Source organism: Anser brachyrhynchus (assembly GCF_964034855.1).
Source record: "Anser brachyrhynchus genome assembly, chromosome: 17".
NCBI classification, from domain to species: Eukaryota; Metazoa; Chordata; class Aves; order Anseriformes; family Anatidae; genus Anser; species Anser brachyrhynchus.
Genome location: NC_137710.1, coordinates 15,185,473 through 15,206,531, shown reverse-complemented (window position 1 = coordinate 15,206,531; position 21,059 = coordinate 15,185,473). Strand labels below are relative to the sequence as shown.

Here is a 21,059-nt window from a genome sequence, read left to right as displayed (position 1 = left end):
GGGTATAAGTGTATAAGGACATGGCTTCGTGTTTCCTGAGAATAAAGCTTTTAATGTAGTGAGGAGGAGGGAGGGAGTAACATGGTCACAGAGAGAAACAGGGTGCAAAGAATAATTAAAAAAAAAAAGCATTTAAAAGGGTTTTCTGATTGTGGTGGTTTTACTCAGGTGGGCAGCTGAACTCCACCACAACTGCTCTCTCACTCCCCCTCCTCAAAGAGAAAGGGGGAGAAAATACGATGCAAAGAGCTTAAGGTTTGAGATAAGGATGGGGAGATCACTCAGCAATTATCATGACGGGCAAAACAGACTCAGAGTAGGGAGATTAGTAAAATGTATTGCCTATTACTAACAAGCTAGAGTACTGAGAAACAAAGGAAAGAAACCAAAAACACTTTCCCTCCACCCACCCTCTTCTACATACCCCCCCAAATGGCACAGGAGAACAGGGGAATGGGGGCTGCGGTCAGTCTATAGCACTTCACCACATCTTCACGGTCACTCTCTGCCCCTGCTCCACGTGGGGTCCCTCCCATGCGATGCCGTCCTTCCCGAACAGATCCTATGGGGGCTGCCCACAGGCAGCAGCTCTTCAAGAACTGCTCCCACACGGCTCCGTACCATGGGGTCCATCCCCCAGGAGAAAACTGCTCCAGCACGGGTCCCCCACGGGCGGCAGCTCCCCCCAGACCCCTGCTCCTGCGTGGGCTCCTCTCCATGGCTGCAGCTCCGGCCCGGGGCCTGCTCCTGCGGGGGCTCTCCGTGGGCCGCAGCCTCCTCCAGGCCACATCCACCTGCTCCACCGGGGGCTCCTCCACGGGCTGCAGCGTGGAGATCTGCTCCGTGTGGGACCCGTGGGTGCAGGGGGACAGCCTGCTCCACCAGGGGCCTCTCTGCAGGCCTCAGGGGAACTGCTGCTGTGAGCCTGGAGCACCTCCTGCCTCCTGCTGCACTGACCTTGGTGTCTGCAGGGCTGGTTCTCACTCCTCCCTCTCCCAGCTGCTATTGCACAGCAGTTTCTTTTCCTTTCACAGAGGCACAAACAACATCACTTACTGGCTCGGCACTGGCCAGTAGCGAGGCCCTTATCCAACATGGGGCAGCTTCTGGATTCTTCGTGCAGAAGCCAACCCTTTGGCCTCCCGCTACCAAAACCTTGCCATGTAAACCCACTACACCGTTTTTCAAAAGGCTTCAACAGCACGATGGGTGTCAGTGGAGGCACACATGGACTAAGCCCAGCACCAACAGCTGCTCCCCAGGGAAGCAGGTAATGCAATGAACAGAAAGCATTGCTGCTAGGGCAGGATTGTGCACATCTGGAAAGAAAAATTGAGCAGTCTGTGGCAGGGATTTAGTGCTTAATTTGTAACAAAGGGTGGGAGGGAAGCTGATGCAGGTACCTGCAGAGAGCTATTGCATAGGTCTGGTCCTGCAAAGTGCTGTGGGCACTGCAGGGGATGCAGTGGGAAACCCTTGGAGGATGGACAGAGTTCAAGAAGGTGAGGTGGGGGTGTGCATTCAGATACAGGTGGGAAATGGGAAGAGTTTAGGAAACATAATCACCTGCTATAGGTGTCTTTAGCAGGAAAAAGTTTTGAAAGTGCTGAGACAGAAGGGTAGGCAACCCCTCCAGAGGGAGAAAGAGGTTCACTGGGAAAAATGTCACAGGCTATTAGCCTCTGCAGAGCAGAGACAGAAAAGTGTCATTGGCATTTGTATTACAGGAAAGGGTCAATAGGAACAAGCTGAAAATGCAGTGTCTCCACTGCGTCTGTGATTTTCAATCACCAGTAGAGTTATGAAATTTTAGTTCCTACATTCTCCTTGTGAAGGTTTCAGTCTCTTCTGAAGACTGGGACAGAAAGGTCAAGGATGAAGTAGTCATTCTGTGAAAAACTGTTCTCTCAGTAGTAACTGTTTTTACCTTGACTTTATAGATTGTTTGTATGAGTTCATTCTGGTAGGTGCTGGTTGTATGACCTCAGCCTAAGGGCTTATGGGAGAGCATCTTGTATGCAAGATAACACGCATCACTTTTGGCAATGGCATATGTAGGTTCCTTGGGTTTTGATCTGCTTTGCATACATGGATCACAGTAATTGTGGGGAGAGATATTGATGGCTTTTATGTATTTCTATGTTTACTGCATTATCAAACTTGGTTCCATTTTCTATTTCTTGGTATACAGAAAATTTGCTCCTAGAAAAAGGGGAGAACAGGAAATAATTTTGTAGCATAATATTCTCTTGGCGTAGGCTGTAACTGTTCACAGCCATATACAGCTGCCTCAGACCATTATTTTCGATCATGGACTCCAGTACAGGACTGTGTGAGTGAGAGAGCTGTGTGCAGTTGGAGGGGTGGGAGCTTCCTTTTCTATTGTAATAAGCTCCCCTGAAGTGTCTCGGTAACTTGCACATAAACATGATGTATTTCCTGGGAGACTGTCTTATGCACTGAAAATCATCTTCACTTTGGTGAGGTCTTGTTAATTCTTCTCTGAGCAGATGTGGTGATGTCTGAAGGCCTGGCTGTACATCACTGTTCTGGGTGATGTTTGCAGAGTTATAGGTTTTACGAAGCATGTAAATGGACTTTTTGTAAAAAATAAGTTGCAAGACAACATTTTCATACATCACTTTTGTATAAGGATATGTTAGAAAAGCATTTCCTAGGAGCGCAGTAGCTGTTGGATCTGTCCTGGAGAAGGGTGAGAAACCAGATCCTTGGACCAAGGAATGTATGGGCTCTCGTGTATGGGCTGTAAGCAAAACATCCATCTGGTGCATGGAGATCTCATGATGAATACAGTCCAAAAGTACAGGCTGAAAACTCAGCATTAAGTTTCGCAGTCCCAGTTTTGGTTTTACAGCTGACATGTGGCTACACAAGTTGTCCCAGTCTAGTTTGGGGGAAAAATAATTATACAAGAAATAATCCCAGTTTTGGTGAGGTATTTCACATGGCCAACATTACTTTGTCTCTTGACCGTGATATCAGGGACTACCCATGAGGTTCTTCCAGTCCTCTTCCCTCTGGTAATTATCCCCCTGATTGTGTCAGGGTAGAAATTACACCTGGCTGCATGGGGGACGCACTAATGCTAGTGGAACTTGGGTGGGTAACAGAGGAAATAACTCCCTGAACAGTGACACCGAACATTGCTGCAACACATGCAGGGGCTACAGAAGCCTGAAGATATTCTTGTGTGTTCAGATCCCAAAGGGATTATTGAAAGATCAGAGCTGGTAGATCATTCTTATAATGAAGAGCTGATGTTGATATCTATGGCTAAGAAATAGTCAAACAAGCTGCTTTTTATTTGCAAAGCTCCACATTCATCTACTGGTTTCACATTCACTTAAGGGCTTTTCACTCTTTAAATTACTGTATGGAGGGTATTCTTTCCTGTCAGAAGCACTCGCAGGAAGAGGGGAACAAAAGTCGGAGTATGATCTAGTGGGTGATAAAAGCAAGGAGAAACAACCCTTTTGCAGGTGAAACGGAACACACAATATACATGGAGCTAAGAATACACTGGTAGTCTAATTAATGTTTTGCCAGACTAATAGTTCAAATTATCTAATTATTACAGAATAGTCTCATAAATAATATAGTCAAAATCGTTAATATATTAACTTCCTGATACATTCCCCTTCTGTCTGGCACTGTGGCCTTACTTATTATGCCTCCCTTATTATGCCTCCCTGGGCCCAGCCTTCCTTGAGACCAATGTGGCGGCTGTGACACATTATTAGTGTCCTGAGTCCTCTACTGGGACAAGTCTGATATTCATGGTGGCATTTCTTTCTCCGCCAATATGGACTCCAGTTACTGAATCACAGCTAAAATTTGAAAGCTGCAAAACAAACCTACTTAACATAAAGCGCTATTGTTGACTGTCTGGATTATGTCTTTTACAGATGTGATATTGCTCAAAATATTATTATATTTGGTATTCGCATGAGTTATGCAACCGTCACTTTTCCCCTAGGCAATTGTAATCACAGCTAAAACTAAAACCAGTTCAGGTCACAGCAATCCCTTGGATGTCTTCTCTATCTAGATCCTATTACTTCATCTGGTTTTAGGATCTCAGAAAGGGCACAACAGACACAGAACAAATATTTGGGGAAAATCCTTCCTCAGAAACACAAATAAAGCCTAAGAAGCTCACTAAAAGTTTGCAGATGCACTTGCAGCTGTAGAAAATTCATCTTACAGATCATGACATCTCCCTAAAAACTGTAGTACTGTTTGGAACAGTTGCTCTTGCATACCCAGAGTAAATTGCTTTGATACACCCCATGGCTTATCACAGTTTTGGATCTTCTCTCGGACTATATGAAATCTGTCAATTTTTAAAAAACATGTGGATGAACAAGATACAAGGTTCAAGGCTGCATTTGTTGAAGGCATTGTGGACTGTATTATACGAACCACCTTGACGAGATGTCCTTGGCTACATTGGGATGATGGTTTTACCTGCTAACCTGCTTAAGAGATGGAGCACTGTGACCAAGTATTTAAGGTACAACTAAGGAATGCCAAACCCTTAAAGGCAAGGTAAGACTGTAGTACTCTATCTCTGACACCAAAAGACAAGTTAAAAACTTGTTTGAGACTAACCAGTGATGCTAGGGTTTCCTACCCTGTACAGTGCAACAAGGCAGTCCAGAGAGAGGCTGGTGGGCTCACCTGCTTGTAGCTGTCAGGATAAAGCGCGTCCTTTGTCCTGTTACTTACATGTTTGATGTTGGCAAGGACTCGATATAACTACCTTTCTGGACAGGCTCTTGATGGAGATGTGAAGGCTGGAGATGATCTGACTGAGATCATGAGGCTCCTTGCACCCAGGCAGGATTACTGCCGGGGCCCCGAGTGCACCACTGGGCTCTGCAGCCACTTCGCCTCCTCCCCGGCTCTTGGTGGCCCCTTCCGTGGATGCAGCAGGGATGAGGCTGTGGGAAAGGCCTGGGAGAAGCCCAGTTAATGGCTCCAGAGCCATGCTTAACCTCAGGCTGTTGCCCCTGGACTTCAGACAAGCTATGTTGTAGGCATACCTATGCCCACCGATCCTGCCCTGATGACTTGAATCAGCATTGACCATGGGCTTGTGTGTCACGTCTCACCACTGCAGGCATTCCTGGCCATCCCTGGACTGTTGGCTGACCCTTCTGTCATGGGACCTGCCCTGCTCTGCTTGCACGGGTGCTATGGGAGTGCAACGCTTGCCAGGAAAGCCCTTGTCTTCCACAACCTTGGATCCCGGCTCACCTCCCTGTGCAGAACATCCCACTCTTGCAGTGATACTATCCCTACCAAGCAGATAGGCATGTGAAGCTTTTAGGTACTGGTTTCTTGGAGCTTATTAACACTTGGGCTCATTTGTGCCCTGGTTAAATAGCTGCAAGCTATCCAATAAACAAATCGCAGTCCAACCTGCTGAAAACTTGCATTTTAGCTTGTGCTATTTACAACACGACTGGTCCAGGACCATTATTTTTCTCATAAACATGTACAGATTTAATGTATGATGAGAGCATCTGTGCCTCCATTTCTGGGAGGCAAAAAGCAATAGGAAATACATGACTTCCCAGGGGCCATTAAAAGTTGGGAAATCAGGCACATTGCTCCATAAGGAAGCAGCATGCTGGGAGTCAGCTAGGAATCATGAGTCCCAGGGGTGGGATGCAAACAGGAGTGCAGGATAGCACAGGATAGCAGTAGGGGTTGAAATGAGAAGGGGGGGAGGGGCACAACACAAGAGACAAAGAGCTCTGCAGGCTGGGAGAAGGGGTGTACACTTTATTTGGTTCAGAATAAAATGTAATGAAGGTTTGAGCAGACCTACTCCACCTGATCAAAGTAGAAGCAGTGATCTTGTTTAAAAATGTATGCATACATAAGCTTATCTAAATGTGAGAGGGAGATTTTTGAGCGCTGAAAATAAAACCAGATTAGCAGATAGGTCAGGATGGGTCAACTTATTTGCCTGTGCTGGATGACAAAACAGCAGCAGTGGTGAGCAGCCTGACTGTGCTGCTGGACGAGGCAGATTTAGGGCCTGGAGGCCTCAGGATCTCCACTTGGTAGCTCTCAGACAGAGGAAGGCAGAGCATCTTTCTTTGTGAGACTGCTCAGAAATAGCAGAGCTCTGCCTCAGTTCCTGCTCTTGAAAACCTGCAAGGCTAGAAATACAATTTACTAAAAATGTTACATGCTGCAATAAGCAATGGGTTGGTGTGGAGAGCACAGAATCTGTCCCACGGAGCAATACATCACTGTGAACTTGGCATCCCGCTGCACTGAGGGGAATAGATTTGTGGAAGAGATGTTTAAGGGACTCTTAATATGTTTCATGAATCACAGAAAGGGGAATTTATATCTTTTGGGGATCATGACAATTTAACAAGGTTTTGGCTGAGATTCTAATGGCTTATAGCTGATGTGTAACTATTATAACATAAAATTTAAAGGTCTTGTCCAGGTGAAGTGGCTGAATTTAGCAGTACTCTAGAACCATGGATCTGAAGGTAAAAGCTGCTCTCATGTGCCCTGGCGTGAGTCTGGAGTCGCTGTGCCAGGCTGGGTGTTAGGGGATGCAAGAGCTGCTCCGCAGCTGCTCTCCTGCCCAAGCAGGGCTGCAGCCTAGCGAACTGAGCACAACTTTGCCATCCACTTGACCTCCCAGGTCACACAGCATCCACTCCACCACCTCTCCTGCATTTTGCGAAGCTTTCCCATTGTATAGGATAGCTTTTGTGCCTTACAGAGAAAGCCTAAGGAAAGAGATGGGTTCTTGGCCACACAGCTTTCAGATGAAGGATTCATGGGAGGTCAGAGCAGCATTTTTTAAAGAGCTTTTTCTTGGAAGAACTACTGCCTCCCTAGACTAAGCACATTTATTTTTTCAACAGAAAGGGAGATTAGTTCCTGGTAAAGGGAGTTCTTTCATATGTGCAGGGCTGCACCGTGGATATATGCATGTCTCTCTGTAGATTTTACTGTGGGTACACTGCTTTTCTTTACGTGCCTCTTTGCCTATGATGCTACTCATGCTGGAGGTATTAAGCATGCAGCAGTGATAGTCCAGGCACCTGAACCTGAATGTCCTGAACACCAAGACAATGATCAACATTTCTTCTGGGAGCTACTTCATTGGGTAACCAGTTCTGTATGGATTTCATTCATTTTGTAGCTGTACTACAGGCCTGGCACAATTTTGCATTATTTATCAGTTGGCCATGTCTCAGGTGCAAGTTTATCAGAATATTCTGGAGTGTGCCCAATTCTACCAGCTGGCTGTGAGGACGTGTAGTAGGAACTAAGTCTTTTAAGTGCTGATATAGAAAAATCGTCATTTTCTAGGGCATGGTTTGTTTTATCTTAAGATAGATCTCCAGAACAAGTCAGATGAATGGCTCCAGCAATGCCCGTTTCTCTCACTGCTTGCAGTCAGGAGCCTAAATGATGAGCTGAGGTGAAGACCTCTCTACTGCAGACATCTCAAGTTAAGTTATTCCTACTCAGCACCTGCCTTTGGTTTTTAGAATCTGATTTGAGAAATACAGTTCAGGGAGATGTCTGGGTGCCTGATGCTGGCATGGGTCAGTCAGGGAAACACAACTAAGGGTGGGTGGGGAAACAGGGTGTCTGGCAGCTGTGGGCTTGCCTGTGGGACCAGAGCTGCACCCAGATACAAAGAGGAGGAAAATCAGTCATTCAGGGCTTGGGAATCTACTGGGCATGACTGATGAGCACCTCTCTCAGCTTCTCCAACACAGAACCAATTCAAACTAAAGTATTATTATTGTTATTATTATTGTTGTTGTTGCTCTAAAATATCCTTTTCTCTCTGTCTCTGGGCTGAGACAACCTAATCAAATCCAGGAGTAGTGCAGAAAGGGAATTGCTGAGGGGTCAGGGTATGGGAAAATGAAACCCTGTATCCCTGATGGAGCAGCACAGTACAGCTGACAGCTAACAAGAAATTAATTTAGAATGCTTTTACTGCTTATTTGCTTGCTTGTCATCCTCACTGTTGCTGTAGTTGGTTTAATTTTTCATATTTCTCCTGCTCATGATATAATTTATGTGATGTTTTGCCTTTTGTTGCTGCAAGACCCAGGTCCTGGATTCAGGCGTGCAGCTTCCATCAAGGCAGAAAAAGAGAGCAGGGAGGGGGGAGCCCCCAAGATAGTACGCCTTGAGATGTGCTTGGAAAGGGAAAAAAAAAACTCAGAATGTGACCCTAGTATATCTTGAAGGGACAGAAAAGAGAAGGTAAGGAAAATGAAACTAAAAAGTATTATTAAAGAAAAAAAAAATCTTGAAATGAGTCTGGGCTTCTCTCTGAATTCTAAATGCTGGCGACACTTGAGCAGTCTCTTCAGGAAAAGTACCATCTCCTCTTATCTCTGCCAAGTGTTGTTATCAATAAATAGAGGAAATCTGAGCTGGGCTTGTAGTGGATCCTACAACTGAGCTTGTGCAGAGTGTCCCAGGAAAGCCTTTTGCTACATCTTGCTAGGAAAATGGTCAGAGAAAGTCAGTACGAGGCAACCCCATGCTAGCAGAATTACTGCTGACATATCACAGCCTAAAGACACTCACCTGCAGCAGCACAAAGCTGCAACCACACCATGTCTCACTGGGATTATATTCCCAGCACACACTGCAAAGGGGTTGTGAGGGTATTTCTGAGTGCTTGTGCCTGACAGAGATCAACCCAGTAAAAACTGGAGTTACAAAATAAGAGAGACAGTTAGTAGATCTATCTGAGCCAAGCAAGCTGCTTGCACAATTTTAGCATGAATTACCCCCTTGGATAGAGTAAAGCCTGGAGCAAGTGTGCTGGGGTGAGAGGAGAGGTTCATGGGGCTGAGACGTGCATGCAACAGGGTGCATCAGGAGTAGGGGGCCGTGTCTGCATAGCAGAACACACCCGTGGGGGCAAAGACCCTCTCTCCTCTCGGGCGTGTGTCTCTGTGCGAGCAACAGCCTCATCCCCTCTGTCCACTTGGATAGGATCTCCCAGTCCTGGATAACACCGCAAGGTTTTCACCTGGATCAGTGAAATGCTGTCACCCAAAAGCGAACTTTTTCCTTTCCACTCAGTTCAGCAAAGCCTCAAGTGAGTTGATAGTAGCAAAGGTTGAACCTCCCAGTCCTTGCTGCATTCCCGAGCCATGCAGCCCTCCAGCACAGGCTGCATCCTCACGCCATCCCAGGCCTGGGGAAAGGACACCCCTCTCATTAAACAAGTGCACTTTCCTTTCAGCTCTTCTGAAAACCTATTGATCAGCACCGCTGAGCCCTGGCTAAAGGTCAGGTCAGATGCAAAGGCATTTCTGGAGCAGGCACCAACCTGCCCTTGCTGTGCCCACAGCGCTGCAGGGCCCCCACCCCCAATCCCACACCACCTCCATCAGACTCAAGAAAACCTTTCATCTTCCTGCTCCGCAGCTCACAGCCACCTCTGCTCTTCTTGTGGGCTTGTGGGTTTGGAGGGGCACACCACTGCCCCTGTAGCCAGGCCATGTGCTTTGCATGTGCTACTGTATGGGGGAACAAGATAAAAAATGGTTTGTGTCTTATCATAGCAGTCCCAGGAGCAGGGAACACTTGGGGAACCCCTGGGTCCCATCGGGGCACCACACAGTGCAGCTGCTCTGTGGGCTCATCCCTTCTAAGCTCATCCAACCCTGCCCCTTCCTTACCAGAGCCAGAAGATGCTTCTGTCAAAACAAACAAACAAACAAACAAAAGAAACACCTCAAAATCATGTGGGCTTCATACCTCAGTACCCTTTACTAGAAGGTTATTCCAGGAGCTCATATTCACATCTTTCTAGCAGTTAGAAAATTCCTTCTGACAAACCTCAGGCTGGATTCCCTGGTCCCAGGGGGTGCAACTTCCAGGTCTTTTCCCACTCAGGCAGGTCCCAGCCCCACAAGTCTCAACACCAAAAGCTTTCTCTAGTATTTACCTTATTTTTCCTTTCTTAATATTAGACGGTTCCTATTTAGTTCCCTGATACTACCATATTGACTGGTCTTCCTATTTGAAGCAGGACTTCATCTCCAAGCCATCTTCCCTCATGCATCTTCAAATCTATTTAACAAGCATTGACAAAAGCAGAAATGTCAGCACCACAGTATTGGGATGATGCTGTTCTTCCCTTCTGAGGCCTCCAGTTGTCTGACAGGAGTATTCTGAGTTATAAATCAATTTGCAAAAAGTCACTGTTTTCTTCCCCTGGCTTGGGAGAAGAGCCCACTGGCTTGGTCTCTATCCAGGACTTCATTTCCTTGCTCTGTCACAAAATACATGCGTCCCTTTCTCCTACCAAATTTGCAAAAGATAATTCCTGGTCTTCCCTGTACATGGGCCAGGCTCACCCCTCTGCAGGGCTCACCACAGGCACATCCTGTGCTTCCTCCCAGAAAACCTTTGTGCATGCATCTGTGTCTGAAATCTTTTTTAACTCTATACACACACACACACACACACACACACACACAGACACACAGACACACAGACACACACACACCAGTGAAATCCAGCAGGGAATTAAAGTTCTTTGTATATGGAAACATCACACTACGCTCTAACTCTAAAGTGCTTTGGGGATCCTCTAGGATAAAAGGTAGCAGAGAAATGTAAATGTAAATGCATTCTTTGGATGAGCCCTCTGGATTAGCAAGTGAATTTTCAGTTGCATCTCCCTGGCAAAGCTGTGAGCTGCAAGGGTGTCTGCTTACACTAATTCACTGTAATCTCCCCGACCTCCTCTGGTACGAGGGTGGGGAATCCCACGTGCTCCCCCTGTGAGCCCAGACCTTTGCATCAAGGCGGGGGCTTGTGGCTGGCAGGGCACCCGCTCTTGCACGCTGCCCTCAGACTATTTCAGAAAGCAAAAAATGAGAGAACCATTTTACGTTTGTTCTCAAATGTAATACACGCTCAAGTTTAAGCAAATAAACAAAGCTGGCTATTATGTAATCTGCTTTTTCTCAGCATCTGCGTTTCAGAATGCAAATCTTGGGAAGGCTTTGATTACAGAAACTAGGGCACTCGCAACCTTGACAACAATTTCATACGTGAGCTGAATGCAGTGCACATGAATGTGAGCAGAAAACGGATCCCAGAGGACTCTTTGACAGCCCCTCCGGGTTCCCAAGCTCCTAGGGTTATTTCTGGGTACAAGACCTCTTGAGACATCTGCTTGAGTCATGTTATACACTTATAATTTTATGAATAGAAGAGTTTAAACCAAAGCTCCTGTTCTGCCTGCACAGAACATGGTCAGAGCAAATACCCAGCCTGGGCTTCCACCTTTAGCAGGATTACCACATATAAAAGTATAAAACTGATCTTGCAGCCCGGGTGATACAATGCAAATATACATCCCTCCCATTCTCAGTGACCAAAGGCACTGGGTCAGCTTGGGCAAGCTTTCAGGAGAGCCCTGATGAGGACAGAGCCCTGCCCTGTCCAATTTTGTGTTTTCCACCTCTGGACCAGAACACTATCAACTTGCAAAGTAACTTTGTTTACTTTTTACCAGCACCATTTCCCAATTTCCCCTGTAATCATATAATTACCATACTTCATCCATCACCTTTACACCCATCATCCATCATTGTTTAGCTTGAAGAAGGCCTCACACAGAAGCATTGCACACATTAGCAAATGCTGATCAAGGGGAAACGTGTCCAAGTGTGAGAAGTCACCGCAGACAAAGCCAGGTTACGTGGAGTAGCCGTGGGGCTGTTTCACACGCAACATTTTCCATGGACATAAATGTACCTCATTTCCCAAACAGGTGAGCTGAGCTGTGCCCCAGAAATGTCTAGGTCTACTCCAGAGACGAGTCCAGTTTCTACACGTGAAAATTAATTGATGTGCAGAGCACTTAAATGACCTTCAGTCTGCCCTGTTGTGATATCAAGCCATACATCTAGAGCCACGATTAGGCTATTTCAGTGCCTGTGGTACCAAAAGAAACAAATGAAACTTTTTTTTCTTTTTTTATCCTGTGGTGCACAATCAGGACAAAAAAGCCTTCCTGGGCTGTATAGAAACCAGTCATAGTATCTTTCCTTGCAAAACGCTGTTCTTACTGCAGCCACAAACATATTTCATGTTTTCTTCTTCTTCTGATTATTTCCCCTCTGGCCCCAAACTGTCTCTGACCACTAACACAGCTTGATTAGGATTCACCTCACTAATTACTTGCTCACGCTATTTTCTCACCTTGAACACCCCTTCCCAAATGTGGGTCTGTGTGTTTCGTCACCTGCCAGTGCAAAGCAGCCCCACTGCCCCGGCTGTTCTTCCAGGAGCAACCAAAGCCCAGTGCCCCGCGACGGCCACGAGCCCCTCTGATCCTCGGGACCTGTTAGATGTGGGTGCTGCCTCATTGCACCCATCACTTCTCTTTTGCAGCACCTTCATTTTGCTCTCATACCTTCTGTGGTCCTTTCCCAGGTGCTGTCATTTCAGCAACTTCTTGAAGCTGCTGCTTCGTTGTGGCAGCTCCTTTGCTTGCCCGCTCTGGCTTCCAGCATCTCCGTCCCAGCCACGTGCCTGCAGCACTGAGCTCCCCAGCCTGCTCTGCTGGGAAGGCTGTCAAGGGCTCTTCATTCCTTTTGAGAGACCGTGAGCTGTCTTCCTATCAGGGAGGTGCACACTTCTCCCACAGAGTCCCTGTTATAACCCGCTCGGTAAATGAGGGAGGAATACTACAGCTCTTTTATATTCATGCCCTGATTTATTTTGCTAGAGCTTTCCTGTGTAGAAAATTCTGCATCTCCCTCACCCATAAGACATCTTTGTTCCTGTCACCCAGCATCAGAAATGTGTAGAGGCAAGCAGGAAAAGGATGTTTGCTTGGTTCTTTCTGTACACCTTTCCCTCGGTATTTCTGGGATAAATTGTCTTCTTCACAACCTGAAAGCAAGAGGGCAGTGGTGGGCTTCAGGGCTGCATCTGCAGAGATGCTTCCTCTTCTCCAGGCTCCTGCCCCAGTCCAGTCCTGGGGGGCTGCTGAGTGAGACCCAACACCAGGTATGGGGCTGGAGGTGGCTGGTGGGGAGCATCCCCTGCAGGGAAGGGGAGCAAGGAGAGATGAGAGACACCTTTCCCTGCACAGGGAGCTGGTGGGCCTGTGATCTGCTGCATGCACAAAGGCTTGCTACAAATGTTCAGCTGAGTCCAATTAAAAGGAAGAAAAACAGATGCAATGGGGCTGAAGGAGAGAGGAAGAAGCCAGCCCAGGTGTACCAATGGGCTCCATCAGAGGGAGAGGAGAAGTGCCCACAGAAAAACAGGAGGACTGGAGAGGAAAAGAAAGGAAGAAGAGGCGTATGCTTACACATGCTCCTTGTGTGCAGCAGGTGAGGCTGCCCTGGGGCAGAGGAGGTTACACACAAAGGATGAAGCACTCCAAGCAGGAGGTGGAGAGGAGACCGAGACATTCCTCAGAGCCACACTGCAGCACACCAGGAATGAAACCAGAGGATCTCTGACTGTTCCCACAGACATCAGCCTTGGCCCTATGAATGTTTGCTGTGAAGGCAGCAGTCTCCTCTGCACTGTCCCTTGCAGCTTAACAGAGGCTCTGCTTGGGGCTTGGGGAAGCAGCAATATTCTGCAGCCCACAGCCCCTCTTCCCAGGGGAAGGGAAGGTGTAGGGGAGGTGGAGAGTCCTCTCCCCTCTGCTCAAGCTGTGTGGAGACCCTGGTTGCAGCCTGGGCATGTGATACCACATGTAACTGAAATGTAAAAAAAATACAAACCAAAAAAAAAAAAAAAAGAAACTTAAAATAAGCGAAGGTGAATATTTCATGGAAGTCTGGATTGTGGCTGTGTTTAACAATTTGTTTGATATGGGGACAATGATAACATTAATATTACAAATTAAGAACCCTGTAAATCCCTGAGGTTGAATACTAAAGCCTGCTTGAGAAACCTTTAGATAGGCAGTATCGTTCCTTTGCCTATTGCTACCTCATTTGATTCACCAGCTCAACCCACACAACAGCATGTGGGCTCCCAACCAGTCACCCACCCAGCTGACAAGGGTAGGTTCCCTTCCAAAGATGATGGTGATGGAGATTCCTCTGGTTGTCACGTCTCCTCGCAGAGGACTGAAAACTCCTCCGGTGCTGCTGGGGCTTTGAGACTCTTACAAAGTGACCAGGAGGGGAGATGTAATTACAGGTGCACAGACTGTGAGCAACTGTACAGGCTTACTGCTTTGCTATTCTCTGTCTTCTTTGTTGTTCTGGCACCAGTCTGCTGTCATGCATCTTTATTTCAAATGGAAGTGTTTGGAAAAAGGATGTGTTTTTTGAAACGTCTCTTGAGTCCTTAATATGTTTTCATGTGCTCTAAAGTGAATAATCTTAATAATGGAAATGATGCCCTGTTACAAAGAGTGTGAGTAGTAAAAGCGTCATCAGAGCTGCTTGAATAAATCACTAGAAAGCTGTAATATGGACCTATGACATGCATGGTTTTGATTATTACAAAGTGCCACTGCACTGTTATGCATAAGAAGTATGTGCATGGAAGGCAGATCAGAGAGGAGCATCCATCCCCATGCCTGCTCACAGAGCTGCCCTGGCAGAAAGAGATACAGAGACAGGACTGGAGGCTGACTGCCATCTCTGGGACAAAGAGCATGGGGTGAGGACAGGCAGAAGATCCTGGGTGGACTCATGCCCACTACAGTTCATGGATTTAAGAGTGAGACAGTGTGTCTGAGCCCATTGCCAGGTGCTCCATTTAAAGTCCATGGAAGAAAACAGGCTCCTCTGGGCAGGAGTCTGTGTGAGCTGGTTGCTGATGGGATAAATGACCTTCCACTTTAGTACAGAGGAAACAAGTAAGTTTTGTGGACAGAGCTGTCTAACTTTAGTTCCCCAAAAGGGGCAAAGGCATTCTCTGACTTGAGCCTATGTGGACAGTGCAAAGCTGTCAGGCTTTGTGTGTCCCCTCCTGAGCCCTCAGAGAATTGCCCATTTATCACCAGCCCCCTCAGGCCTTTACAGCTGGACTGAGGATGGGTTGTTTCCCATGTTAGATGTGTCTCTGTGCCTGGATGGCTATGTCACCATTCTTGGTAATTTCAGGGGCAGCTGCTGCGAACTGGGGGAGCCCGAGCATCAGTGCACCCTCTGAGGGCAGCGTCCCTACCCGCAGGTACGCAGTGTAGTTCCATATGCCCATTGATGTGACTATTTAATTAAAGACCAGGGATCTCTAGATCTTCCAGATTTCTTCACCATATATACTTCATGCATGTAGAAAAACTATTTTAGGAGCAGGACTGTGTAGTATTTTCCATCCACAAAGAGCAAGACGTGACTGTCTCTGTTATTTTAGAATACGGGAAAATACCACCAAAAGAGCCTGGAACATGAACATTTTGGTTATAGCTGTGTGTGTGTGTGCATGCACGAGCATGTGTGTGTTGCTATATTGAACCAGACACAAGATGGCAACCAGTGCCATCTTCAGCCCAGTCGAAGATACTCAGCTTGCAGCGTGGAGTGAAGGACTGACACCAAGCAGGCGGCTGCACAGGCTGCGTGACACACGGGGAACGACAGCCAAATGGCTCAGCCTGTCCTGTTCCTTGGGGCTGCTCGTGGCTTTCAGTGCTGGGTTCCCCACAGTCCAGATACAGCTCAGTCCTGCAGTTTGCTTCTCTGCTGACAGCGATCCTTGCTGCAGCAAGATGAAAAAAAAATGTGGGTGAAGGAAAAGAGAGATTGATGGAGATCCCTCTATAGACAGACGTTTGCCCAGAGCTGTGCTGTTAATTGAACTGGACTGTTTTCAGAAGTACTTAATGCACAGATTCGAAATTAATGCACAATATTCGAAATATGAAGGCAGTTCATACACTGGATGTGAGCACCAGAGCCTAACGAGATCAACTTTAAGAAATGCACCTACCAAGCCCCCAGACAGGCTGTACAGACAGACTCAGAGCACAGCCGCTGGATTTGCAGACAGAAGACCTTGCTGAAGCGTGTTGATAATAGAAACAAGAAAAGAGTGTGATAAGGAGAAGCTGAGAAGGGATAAAAATGAGACAGCAAAAGTAAGGCTTTTGTTATATTGTCAAGGAACAAAAACTAGAGGGAGTGAGAAAACTCTGTGAGGAATAATAGCAAAGTCACTAGACAAGGTAATAAATATGTCTGATTAACAACATAGCTGCAGCCAGGAAGAGACAGGAGAAGGATACCATTCTCAGTTTAAAACAAAACAAAAGCAGGAATAGAGGTATAGGTAGTTACATCGGAGTGCAAAACTCTTGGCATCCACATCTAACACTGGAAGTGGAAAAGCTTCCTTATTTAAAGATGAGATAATTGTTGGACATGTAATCTTGCCTTTAAAGTGGAAGTGGTTTGGGGAAGCAAATATAACTCCGGGTAAGTGCACCTGATTGCAAACTACAGCAAGACAGCAGTGGTTTGCCTGGGTGTCCTCCAGTGCAGGACAAAAGTACAGGCTGCAACAGCACAGGAGTTGGTCACAATCTGTCCCTGTAAGCATCAAGGGCACAGCAGGTATTGCAGAAAGTATTACAAACGGAAGGAGGACACGCACCCTATTTCATGCCACTCAATTCTGAGATGACAAAGCCACACAGGAATCTGGGTTTCTGTTGGAAGAGTTTTTCAGAGCGAGTTCAGCAGATCCAGAGACAGTCTCCACAAGGCACCTGCCAACCACGCATTTCTCAGCTTTGCTACTAACTGATGACAAGTCCTGTACCCGCCGGGGTGCCGAACCAACTGGGATATAATTCCCGCAACATTGGCAGATGGGAGAAATGTGAAGTACCTCAAGCATATTTCTAAAGACCAAATCTGTGCATTGAGTATTTTTTCCATGAAGAAGCCACAAAATAAGATGTGATCTTGCCTACGAGGTCTTTGGACAAGAGAAAACCCATCCTTGGACAGGAAGCTGTTGGTAGCCAGTGCTCTTATTGCAATGCAGGGTAATAGAAACATACAGAAGGGACCTGGCAGTATGCAAACCAAATCTATGGCAGTATTCTAGAGGTGGGTGTCCAGAAGACAAGCAGAAGGTGGAAATAGACCTCAGTGCAGCCTACAAGGCAGCTGGAATGCATCACTCCATGAGTGCTGGTGGAGCAGGAACTGGTGAGTCTTCAGCTGGAGTCCTCATTCCTGACAGGGAAACTGTGCAGTCCGCAGCAGCTGAAGGGCAGTGAGAAAATGTCAGGTGAGCTGGGGATCTGGTCGATTAGAAATTACTGAACTTTACAGAAAGCTGCTCTTCATCTCCTGTGCCTGGAGACCTGTTTCACAGGGGTCTGCTTCCAAGCAAAAATTTCAAAGTGGCCTAGGAGGAATCCTGTCAAGCGTGATCTAGGATTGTGTTTTATTGCTTTCATCGCATGTCTGGTCTTCATTTCACTTATCTATTTCAGCTGTCTATAAATTAGCTGTCCGAGTCTGATTTTGTTTCCCTCAGGCCCCTTCAACGGGGAGAGGCAGACATCTTTGCAGGGTAACTCATCTGAGCCACCCATTGCCCCTGACTGTAGAAGCCTGTCTCTTAAGTCTGGATCCATTTTCTGGGGACACAGGAAACACAAGAAAACCAGCACCAGCAGCATGGCATTCCCAAGCGGGCAGTTAGCTCTGCTGCTCTGATGCTGACACAAGAGCTGAGCTTGTGCTGGGGCCAGGTGGGGGCTACGTATGGACAGTGCAAACATACCAGCAGCTGAAGCACTCAGGCTGGCGGCTCCCCAGGGCAGCTCAGCCTGTGCCTGAACTCCAAGCTGTGCCCCAAACTGCTCCTTTTCACCAGGGAATGTGGCCAACTTGCCCCTGGCTTGGATCTGGCACTCGTGTACTGGCTGTTTGGGATCCACGCAGCCCTGCAGCCCTGGCACTATTTCCTTCAAGAGAGACAGGGTTTGATTCATGAACAGCATCTTCTCACCAGAGTTTCCATATGCAAAAGACTGCCAGCAAATAGCTTCTGCCATTTTGTCTCTTGGCAGCTGTGGATCAAAGCACATTGCTTGGCTCCCAGTGTGCTAAGCTGTAGTGAAGCCTCAGCTGCCCATACCATGGGCATGGAGCCCGCAGACAGCACCAGCACAGGGATGGCATCTCTTGCCTGGATGAAAGCACAAACTCCAGGCATAAAATCATGGTATGTCAGCCCAAAGACCTTGCCTTGAAAATCAGGACTTGAAGTCACGTCCTTGTCAGCCTGACCACTGGGCCTGTGGTCAAGGAAAGAAAGATTTCAAAGTTACACATTTTAAAAAAGCAAGACATAAGAAACCACAAGACTTTTGAGCTATTAGGCTGCCAGGCAAGTCAGAGAGATAGCCCTTAAGATTTATTAACATTATCTGCTACGCAACTCCTGATACAGCTTCAGAACTTGTGGGAAGTCTTATTTATCAACCAGAGGGAAAGGACAAATGTAAGAACAGGCCATGACAGATAATAATTCAATGTGCTGGGTGAACCTACAGAGACTGGCATTTTTCATTTCACTTCTCTGTTTGCAAAGAACTTGGCACTGGCGTTGTTTTCATTTAATTTCTCTGTTTGTAAGAGATTTGGCCATTCATTTTGGCTGAAGATCTGATAAGCAAAGCTAAGGAAACACAAGGCACATGTTGTTCTTGAGAGGAACAGAGTTAGGGAAGCCGAAAACAGCTTTTTATTAACAACTCAAATATTGACTGGATGTTGCAAGGAGGGAGGGAGTAAAAACTTGCTCCGTAAGTAACCTCAGAAGAATCCCAGACTGTTGGTGGGAAGTCTTTATTTTCTGGTTTCTTACCTTCATAAAGATAGTGTCACACTGGAAAATCAGGTCTCGCATTGTGCAAATGTCAGTAGTCAGTGTCTGTGTGTGGGGAGGATGCACAGGCACATGGACATTGGCATAGATCTGCAGGAGCTGTCATGTACGGAGCTGTATGGACTGGTCGGGTGTAATTGGATGGGGACACACCAGTGCAGCAGCAGTGCACCAAGACAGATGCAAGAGCAGATGCAGAGGTGTGAGAGCAGTAAAATGGTTGTGCCAGAGGGGCTTGAGCTTGTGTGGAAAAGCAGTGCCATCTGGTGTGAAACAGTAAGGGGCTGGCCATGCCAGCATACCATTAAGCTGGAAACTCTTCCTTCTTTTGGAAGTGATAGGAAACTAGAGCTGAGGAGAGAAGACACAGCCTGTGAGGCACTGCCAGATACACTTCTGGGCTGATGCCTGACAGTGTTCAACAGAAATACCTGATCTCTCAGCTCAGCCCTCCGGGAGCAGTAGCTGGTGATTGACAGGGTGGGGAATAAGGATGGGATGTTCTGGTGTGGAGACTGATGGAAAGCGAAGTGCCCTGAAGATGGGAACTGGCAGGCTTTGAGAGACAGAAACAGGGAAAGCAAAGGTATCTTCTGTGGGAACAGCCACACCAGGATAAAAAAACTGGCCATCCGGCTTATCTCATTCCCATAAGATCTGCTTATGCATCCTGCAGAAAATTCAGAAGATGCTCGTCTTTTGGGAGAAAAAAAAATATGGTCTATGAGTCAAAACACACGAGACACAGTCCATCAAAAGCACTTTTCTGCCCTCCATTTCCACTGATGTGTGATGGGAGTGGGGTGGAACAGCCCCTGCAGAGAGCTCAGCGGGGAGCGATGCCCTGGGGAGAAGGCTCTGCTGGGAACGCAAGACGAAGGGAAGTCCTGAAACACCTGCAGATTACGTGTTCTTTTTTTGTTGTTGTTTGCTTGATTTTTGCTTGTTTGTTTCTTTCTGCTCTGTGGGGAAAGTTTCTGTTAAAAAACTGGGCCTCACAACTGGGAATGCAATGACATGGAAATCTGGCATGGGAAATTCTGCCCATGGGTGCTAGAGGTCCCTTAATGGTAATGCCTTCCCTGGGGTGCAGAAATCACTAAATTAGGCAAGGACAGGAGATACAGTTAAGCCTCCTGAGTGGAAATGCTGCACAGCTGTAATTGGTCCTGAGGTAACCACACAGTTTGCCATGGCCATGCTTTAGCCTTTTCTAACAAGGACACTCTCCTTAAAAAGGAGTGAGTAAGTTTAGAAAGGTAGGTTTCATATGAACAGAAACTGGAAGAGGTGTCTTTTTAAAGGAGAGACGAGATAAGGCAGAATAAGAGTGAAAAGAGGATGGAAATAGATTTGTCTCCTGCCACTGTGCCCCCACGTGTACCTCCAGCACCTTCCTCCAGGTGTCCACACCAGCTCCAGGCAGGCTGATAGGACCCCAGGAAGAGCTGCTGCTTCTGCCACCTCAGAGGGTGGCCACCACGTGTGCTCTCCAGCCACCGGTCACAGCTGTCCCTGGGCTACTGCCACTCACAAGGGCAGCTCGGGGACCCCAGCAGCTGCTGGTGCAGAAGTGGCTTCTCCTTCTTCCCCAGCTCATGTCTGATCCCCATTTCCCAAGGAGCCCATCCAACCAGGGAGGGGTGTTCAGTTTGTGCATCAACACCCTGCTTATCCTCCTGTCATCTTCCTTCGCTTACAGCCATGGTGGAGTGTCTGTAGCTCCAGCTGACAACCACTGCTGGGTCCCTGCACTGCTGAGCCAGTGTCTGAATGTCCCATTCCCTCTGACCAGGCCTCCAGGTGGGGGCTTACTCCTTTACAATTGCAGCCAGGTCCTGGCAACACTTCTGAAAAAGTAAAAGCAAACAGAAAAGCACAAAGATGACCGTAAGAACAGCCACAGTTTGCTCAGTTTTGCTGGACTGAATTTATTGATATGTTAGGTTTCATCAGAAATGTGTTTTCTGTATATTTTATTTAAAACATTTGTTCAGCTGCTTGGAAAAATGAAAGTGTTTTAGTCTCCCCCCCCCACCCCTCAGAGATAATAAGTTCTTAAAGGTAACAGAAAGGAAAAGCAAAAAGCAAATGGAAGAAAATGAAGCATACTTCTGCCGTTTCTGTTGGTTGCAAAGCCATTTCCCACTGGAAAAACATATAAA

The 21,059-nt window shown here is 47.0% G+C and overlaps 1 long non-coding RNA gene across 8 annotated transcripts in view; it reads right to left on the bottom strand.

Moving 5' to 3' along the window:
* Positions 1–5,698: 5,698 nt before the first annotated feature.
* The window catches only part of LOC308179697, a 53,728-nt gene continuing 38,367 nt past the window's right edge, over positions 5,699–21,059 (bottom strand). For 2 of the 8 annotated variants that reach the window (XR_013940497.1, XR_013940498.1), the window contains one exon: positions 5,735–20,744. This is a non-coding gene — a long non-coding RNA (uncharacterized lncRNA). Of the gene's footprint in view, positions 20,745–21,059 lie in introns of all 8 variants that reach the window. The other 6 variants (XR_013940493.1, XR_013940494.1, XR_013940491.1 and 3 more) reach the window with 5 other exon arrangements.